We start from the raw sequence: 7722 nt of genomic DNA, 5'->3' as shown, positions 1-7722 counted from the left end.
TCGCCCTCCCCCCCCAACACCAGAGCGTGAACCACAGTGCCGTGGGCACAGTAGGTGCTCTGGTTACCTTGCTTGAAGAAGTGCCTAAGTGAACGCCCTGGGCGGTTCTGACCTTGCTCGGGCATCCCAGGGCTTTGTGACCTTGACTTGCTCCCCCTTCCCCACGGGGCGTCGGCTCGCAGGGCCTGGGCCTGACCGGCTCCCCTTCTCCGCAGGCCCAGGCCCATTAAGCCGCCATCTTCTCTCACCTCATTATCGCCTTGGCCTGGGGAAGCCTCCGGGGAGGCAGGGAGCCCCTGAGGGCGCCGAGGTTTCCCCTCGGCCCTCCCCCTAGAAGACAGAAAGCCAGCCCCGGAGGGAGTGTCTTCTCTGCGGTTTGAGAGAGGCCTTCTTCCCTCGAGCTCAGTAAACACACCCCAGAGCGGTGGGAGCCGGGGCCAGTGGCCCGGGCGCCTTCGCCTTTGGCTTCCCAGAGCCTGGCCTTTATCTCCGGGGCAGATAAGAGCCCAGGCTGGGCTCTGTGCTGCGGGAAGGGGAGCGGGGGAGGGGAGCGGGAGCCATAAAGCAGGGCGGGGCCGACGGTTTAGGACGGGGTCCTGGGGAGCCAGAGCTTTGAACTCTGCCCTCTGAGGAGAGGAGGTCTTTATGGCAGGAACGAGGCCCCCAGCCGGGCCCTGGGCACCCTGACTGCCGGGCGAGACAACAGAGCCCCCGAGGTGGGACCGGCTGCCGGAAACGGGGCTCCGGGGCTTTATTGACTTGTAAACGACACCGTTAAGAGGAAACCCTCACCTTGGCTGGAAACAGCTGTGTGAGTGGCTGTAAATCTGGCCGGGACCGCGCGTTCCCCGGGCGGGAGAGGGGTGGGGGGAGGGGGAGACAGGGGTGCGGTGGGACGGGCCCGTTGTGACCGTGCACAGGAAGGGGGCTGATGAGCGGGGCTGAAGACAGATCCCCCCAAAAGGGGAGAAAAGCATTCCCAGAAATATACGAGTCATCGTCGGCAGTGTCAACCCAGAGAAAGGGACGTCGCGAAGCCCGGGACGACAGAAAACCGTGTGTGTGCGGAGAGGGGAGGGACTGTGGGTCGAGCCCATCTTGGCTTCCGCAGACAAGTCCATGAGCAGCCCAGGCCTCCCATAAAAACGAAACATAATAATACCCTTCAAAGGGTATAATAATTCAGGGAGATGATAGGAGAGCACCTTGCCCATTGAGAGGCTCCAGAAATGAATCTTCTTTCTTCTCCCGTTGATAACAAAACAATATGGAGATTTGGGATCTTGGCGAGCTTTTTTATTGGGGGGGGGGGATCTTTGTCATTTCGTGGAATTAGATAACTTGGCAAAACAAAAGACAAGACTGCTAGCTGCTTAAGGGCAGTGAAGGTCCTGCCTTATTCAGTTTTGTTTGCTTAGTTGCTAATAAGAAACTTGGTATGGAATACTGAGAATGTGTTTGATAAATGTTTGATTTAAATAAGAGAGGGAAGGAAGGGAGGGGGCAGGAGGGAAGGTAGGGAAGGAGAGAGGAGAGAAGGAAGGAAAGGGGGAAGGAAGGAAGGAAGGAAGGGAGGGAGGGAGGGAGGAAGACAGGAAGTAGAAAGGAAGGGAGCAAGGAAGAAGGAAGGGTGGGAGGAAGAAGGGAAGGGAGGGAGGGGGGAAACAAGGTCATTTTCTTCTGGATCCAGTCTAGTAGTTGGAACCCAGAGGAGCGAAGGAAGTAAGATTTGCCGATTTCAACGGCCAGCCAATGCATCATAAAACTCCGTTCTCACAGCCACCAGGAAGACCCTGAGAATGATTGCCCAAGTTGTGCCATTTACTTATTAACCAAGAAGTAAATTTGCGTTATGGGCACGTTATTTACTCTGTTGGAAAATACCTTCACGGCGCCCCTGTTTTCTCCTTTCTGATGGTAAGATTTAAATGAGGTAATATGCGTGAAGCTGTTAACACAGCAATTGGAAAACAGTAAATGCTCAACACGTGCTGGATGTTATTACCCTTCAGGATGGAGAAGCTGGCCCAGAGCGGTTAAGTAACTTGGCTAACCCACGAGGCTGAACGATGTCATAGCCCGGATTCCCACCTGCCTCCTAACGCTCACACTCCGGATTCTGCGCTAGGTTCTGGTGCTGCGGAAACACCATGAGCCGTCGTGGTGCGAGGGATCCCCGCAGCCGGATGGTCTCGACGTGAATTGTCAGCTGTAACTTGTTTGGAGATACAGCTTATCCGCTCAGCTCGTGGAAAGTTCACGGGCCCCTGGAATCCTTATCTCTGCCTGAGGAATACCTTCGTTCATTAATGAGCAAACTACCGAGTAAATAAATAAACACAAGCAAAGGGGAGGCCGAGATGTTAGGCAAACATTTGCAGAGCACGATGCCAGGCCTTTCCGGGGCTGGGAGCTGCCGAGATCTACCCCCGCTCAGATGCCCAGGGCTTGCCTGAAAGACAGAAAGTCTCCTTCAGAAAACCCCTGGGGGCTACCTGGACTCTGTACCCCAGAGACGCCTTCTATCTCTGGGCATCAGTTTCTCATCTGTATGACAAGGACGCAGGGTGACATGTGGCATTTCACAGCATTTTGATTCCTTAATGATTCACAGTGAAAGAGATCTGAACCCAGGAATCGCCAGGGTGCCTCCATGTCTGAGAGTCCAGTCTGATTTTTGCAGTGGCTTGAGTGTTTTCAATGATTTGGAGGGATTATCAAATGCAGACATAGCTCTTACTGCGTGCAAGGCACTGTTCGAAGTGCTTACAAATACTGATTTATTCGCTCCTCACCTCAGTGCCATGAGGAAGTCACCTTTATTCTCATCCCCTTCTTACAGATGAGGAAGTGAGGCCCGGACTTTGGAGAATCCGAAGCTGAGCAGCCTGGGTCCTCCAGGCTGAGCAGTCTCCTCTCAAAACTGATGAAAGCAGAATGGGTTTCAATTTGCCACATGCCTTTCAATCTTCCAAGGAAGGATGGAATAAAGGAGGTAAAGGTGGGGGCAGAGAAGAAAGATGGCTGATGTGTAGAAAACGGAGATGCGTTCGAGAGAAAGTGGGCGGGAGGGTCTGGGGATCTGGGCTCTCTTTTTTGGGGGGGCAGAAAGGAGGATGTCTGGGGGCACCTGGGTGGCTCAGTGTCGTGATCTCACGGGTCGTGGGTTCGAGCCCCATGTTGGGCTCTGTGCTGACAGCTCAGGGCCTGGAGCCTGCTTTGGATTCTGTGCCTCTCTCTCTCTCTCTCTGCCTCTCCCCTGCTTGTGCTCTCTCTCTGTCTGTCAGAAATAAACATTTAAGGGGCGCCTGGGTGGCGCAGTCGGTGAAGCGTCCGACTTCAGCCAGGTCACGATCTCGCGGTCCGTGAGTTCGAGCCCCGCGTCAGGCTCTGGGCTGATGGCTCAGAGCCTGGAGCCTGTTTCCGATTCTGTGTCTCCCTCTCTCTCTGCCCCTCCCCCGTTCATGCTCTGTCTCTCTCTGTCCCAAAAATAAATAAACGTTGAAAAAAAAAATTAAAAAAAAAAAAAAAGAAATAAACATTTAAAAAAATTAAAAAATAAAAAGAAAGATGGATGTCTGGGCACCTGTGCTGGAATCGGTCCTCCAGAACTCACCCTCACCCAATGACTTCCTGACCATCCATCTAACAATTCCGTGCACCCCTCCTTGATTCTTGGGACGTAGCTGGCAGAGACCAATGCCCCGGGACCGCGAGTCCTGTTCCGGGTCCCAGATTGGCAGAGAAAACTTGGAGGAGAGGCAGGGCTTCTGATGTCCTCGCCTGAGCCCTGGCGGCCATACCTGCCACATTCCATTCTTCAGACTTTAAAAGCCTCCTATTCTTTTACAAATCACTGGTTCAGGCCTAAATTATCCAGATAATTGAGCCGCCTGGCCCGTCACTTTGTTGGCATAGACACCATTTCTGTGTAATCTGAGAATATTCTATCTGCTGCGGAGTTTCTTCCAAAGGCATTATTTCTAACCTTCTTTAAGAACAAATTTCCTGTTGCCATGGCGATCATTTTTCGGCTAATTTTATCGGGTGCAGGAGCCTGGGCTGGGAGCCCCTTTTGCACATTTCCCAAGTTGTCTGCTCTGGAGAGTCCTGGCTTGTCTTTGTCAAAGAGGCTCTGGACCTCAGCGTCCTTTGGACCAGAGCAGTCAGGTGATGGCCAACACTTTGGTTTTGAATTCTCAAAGCCTTGACATCATTTGTATAGGCACTTCCAATTTGTTTTAATGAGAAAACCCTTAGAGATTGGGGGGCTCAGTTTTATAAATACATGCTTTCGGAGACCTGCTTGTGAGCAAACTGTTAAAACGAGACATTCCTGAGCTAGAAAAGACTAGAAAATTCCAAAAGCCTAAAAGGCATTTCTTGAGCACCGAACCTACCGTCGCTGAGGTGCACGAGGGGAAGCAGAGGAATAGGTCCTGAAATCTGTCCCCAGAAAGTTTGCCGTCTGGTGAGAATTAAATCGCTTGAGAGCTGGGAGGGCCCCCAAGGATCATGCCTTAATATTCTCATTTTGCTAGTTGGGAAGTTAATCCACACTCTCGGAGCTGGTACTCGGGAGAGTTGAAAACCAAGGTGTCTTGGCTCCCAGTCACTTGGGACAGAGTTGGTATAAGCTGGGCCACACCTCTCCTCTAGGCTCCGCCCCCTCGTCCCACCCGACCTGCTGTGCTCCCTACTGTCCTCACCTCCGTGCCTTGTACATTCAGGTACTGCTCTCTGGAACCCACTGTCGCCCTTTTGGACACTTTGGTATCCTTCAAGGCTCGTCTCAAATGTCACCTTCTCTGAAATTCCCTAGCCTGGCTTTCATGTGGAGCCCGCACTCTGCTAGAATTATTTGTGTGTGCACACCATCTTGTCCAGTGAACATGGAACCACTTGAGCATGGTGTTCTATTAATCCCTGCGTTATGGTGTCTAGGACAGGACCTGGCATGGAGGGTGCCCTCGATGAGTGCTCGAAGAAATCAATGGTCCTAAAAGCCAACATGGAAGAACTTACTATGCACCGGACCCTGTATGAATGCATTAACTCTGTTTTGGTCTGTTTGGGCTGCTGTAACACAATGCCACAGACTAGGTGGCTTATAAACAGCAGAAATAACTTGCTTAAAGTTCTGGAAGTCTGAGGTCACGCTGCCGGCACGGTCAGGGGAGGGCACTCTTCTGGGTTGCAGACTGCTGATCCCTGGCCATGTCCTCCCACGGTGGAAAGTCCCAGGGGGCTCTCTGGAGTCTCTTTTATAAGGGTGCTGGTCTCACTCAAGAGGGCTCTACCCTCAGGATTTGAGCACCTCCCAAAGGCTCCACCTCCTAATACGGAAACCTTTGGGAGTTAGGATTTCAACACATGAATTCTGGGCGGACACAGGCATTCAGATCATGGCAGCCTCACTTAATACTCTCACAGATCCTAGGCGGTTGGTACGATTATTACCCTGTTGGGCTGTGGAGGCCCTGGGGCACCGCAGAATCACCTGCCTAAGCCGCTCAGCTGGAGTGTCCTGGAATAGGGGTCCAGTCCCAGGCGATCTTGCCTCCAGTGGCAGCTGTAGCAGCTACTCTGGATGCTTTTTCAGTCAAGTTCAGTCCCGTGCCGCAGGTGTAAACCTCCTTGTGTAGCTGAGGACATGGACGCTTAGTGAACAATAAAATGACTCTTCCAAGGTCACACACACACACACGCACATCCAGCCACGGAGCTGGGATTTTGAAGCTGGGAAGTCTGGCTTTGAAGCTGCTGCTTTTCATCATGTCAGCAGACTGAGCTTAAGGTTGGCCGTAAAACAACATGGCGCTGACCATAAATAATTTAGAGGCAGTTTCTCTCATGAGACTTTCCAATTTTCTCTTATAATCCCTACTTTAAATACGTCAATTGAGAGCTAGTTCCTACTCTGTAGCGCAGAAAACCCCAAGGCTTTTCTATTCTTTGTGTGTCTGAGCCACATAATAAGCGTGGGTACAGGGTGTGTGTGTGTGTGGAGGGAATCAGCTCTCTCCATCCGAGGAAAACGTCCCTGGTACTGAGACTGCGAACACATGGCTCTTGATTCTGTTGCTATTTAAATAATATCTTTAACTTGAGATCCTTGAACGTGAACTTTTCAGTCAAAGGAATACATGGAAAAGAACCAAATTATCTCCCCTGGAGAAAGGAAGACGCTGACCCCCCCCCCCCCCCGTCTGTGTCGGGGACCCCCAGGAAGGCCAGCTACTTGCAGTGTGCCCGGGTGACATGTGACGCTCGTTTACATTGCCCTTTCCCCCCACTAGTGGATCGGGAACGTCCTCTAGCCTAGATGTGGAAGGCTGACGGCAGGAACCGTCAGTCCTGGTCTTGTCGCTGGTGCCACCTTCTCCTGGGGACTCGGCTCGTCCAGGCCAGGCTGGTCACCACATGGGGCAGTAGCGGTTTCAGAAGGGAACTTGCTGTCGGGCTCCTCCTGTGCTGTTACCCTCACTGTGTGTATGAATGGCTGAAAAACTAAGGGAATCAACACGCTGATGGCCTTGGCCGCAAGAGCTTAGAGCTCGCCTGCCAGGGAGTCTTCCTGGTGAGCCCTTGCTTTGTCCTGATGGTCACATGCCTGCCCTTTTGCCCCAGCCTTTAGCTCTTACTGGGCTCCTGGAAGCACATTAATGTATTACTTCGAATCATCATGTTCACGACCAGACCCGCCTGCAGGGGTTGTAGTAGGACTCTAGTGAAAGCCCACAAGTCCTTCTAGAGCAAATGTCCCTGATCCACGCTCTTGCGTCGTATGGACGGGTGTGCAGGAGCTGGTCTAGGCCCCGCCGAGTCAGGAGACAGCTAGTGGTCAGGATGATAGGTTATCGGGGCGTTCCTGCAGACCACACAGACAGCTGCCCAGAATTTCCCTGCTGTCTGCTTTCTCCCCAGTCACCATGACCTCCTCCCAGCTGTTCTGACATTCCATTCTCAAGGCCTAAGGCGTACTCGGTGGCCAAGCTAGCTGTCCCATCACTCCCTGGATTCTTAGTGCAGGAAATGAAACAGCCCACCATGGCGGAGTCTCCATTTCAGGGATCCGGAGGACACACTCATGTTTGAGGCAGGACCGGCATTGGCGAAGGAGGCAGGGCACGGTCAGCGCAGGAGCAGGGAGGACGCTCTGGAGCGTAGAGGAGGCAAATGTTTAGAGGCAGCTCCTTGTAATAGTCAGGAACTCTGTAATAGTCATTTCCCTGACTCTTTCAGGAACCCGATTCGGTAGACGTTCTCATTCCCAGCTAACAGGTAGATAAAGTGAGGCCCAGGCCGACTGCCACCTGGCTACAAGAGACAGAACTGGCTGAGTCTGGTTCCAAAGCCCGGCTTCTATCTGCTCTCACAGCCCCATCAGAATCAGCCCTGAAACAAGGTTCACATTCCGAGTCGTTCATTATACAGGGAAAGAGCTTCTGAGGCCTGTTGAGGTTGATTTGCATAATTCATTTTTAGAACATTAATTAGCCGGGATGTGTAATAGTTCTTGTGCCAATTTGTGTTTCAATTTCAAATGCAAATACAAATTAGCAAATGTTATTCCTGTGGCACCTTAAGGATGAAACATTTGCTGCTTGTAGTGAGTATTAATCTTTACATTTCTGAAACTATGACTGATAGAAGCGATAATATCCTCTAATTTGAAGGATCGAGAAAAAAAAAATCCAGTCTGGTGGGGGAGGGCGAGTA

Source organism: Prionailurus bengalensis, chromosome A3 (genome assembly GCF_016509475.1).
Source record: "Prionailurus bengalensis isolate Pbe53 chromosome A3, Fcat_Pben_1.1_paternal_pri, whole genome shotgun sequence".
Taxonomy (NCBI): domain Eukaryota; kingdom Metazoa; phylum Chordata; class Mammalia; order Carnivora; family Felidae; genus Prionailurus; species Prionailurus bengalensis.
Note: the sequence above shows the minus strand (reverse complement) of the source record.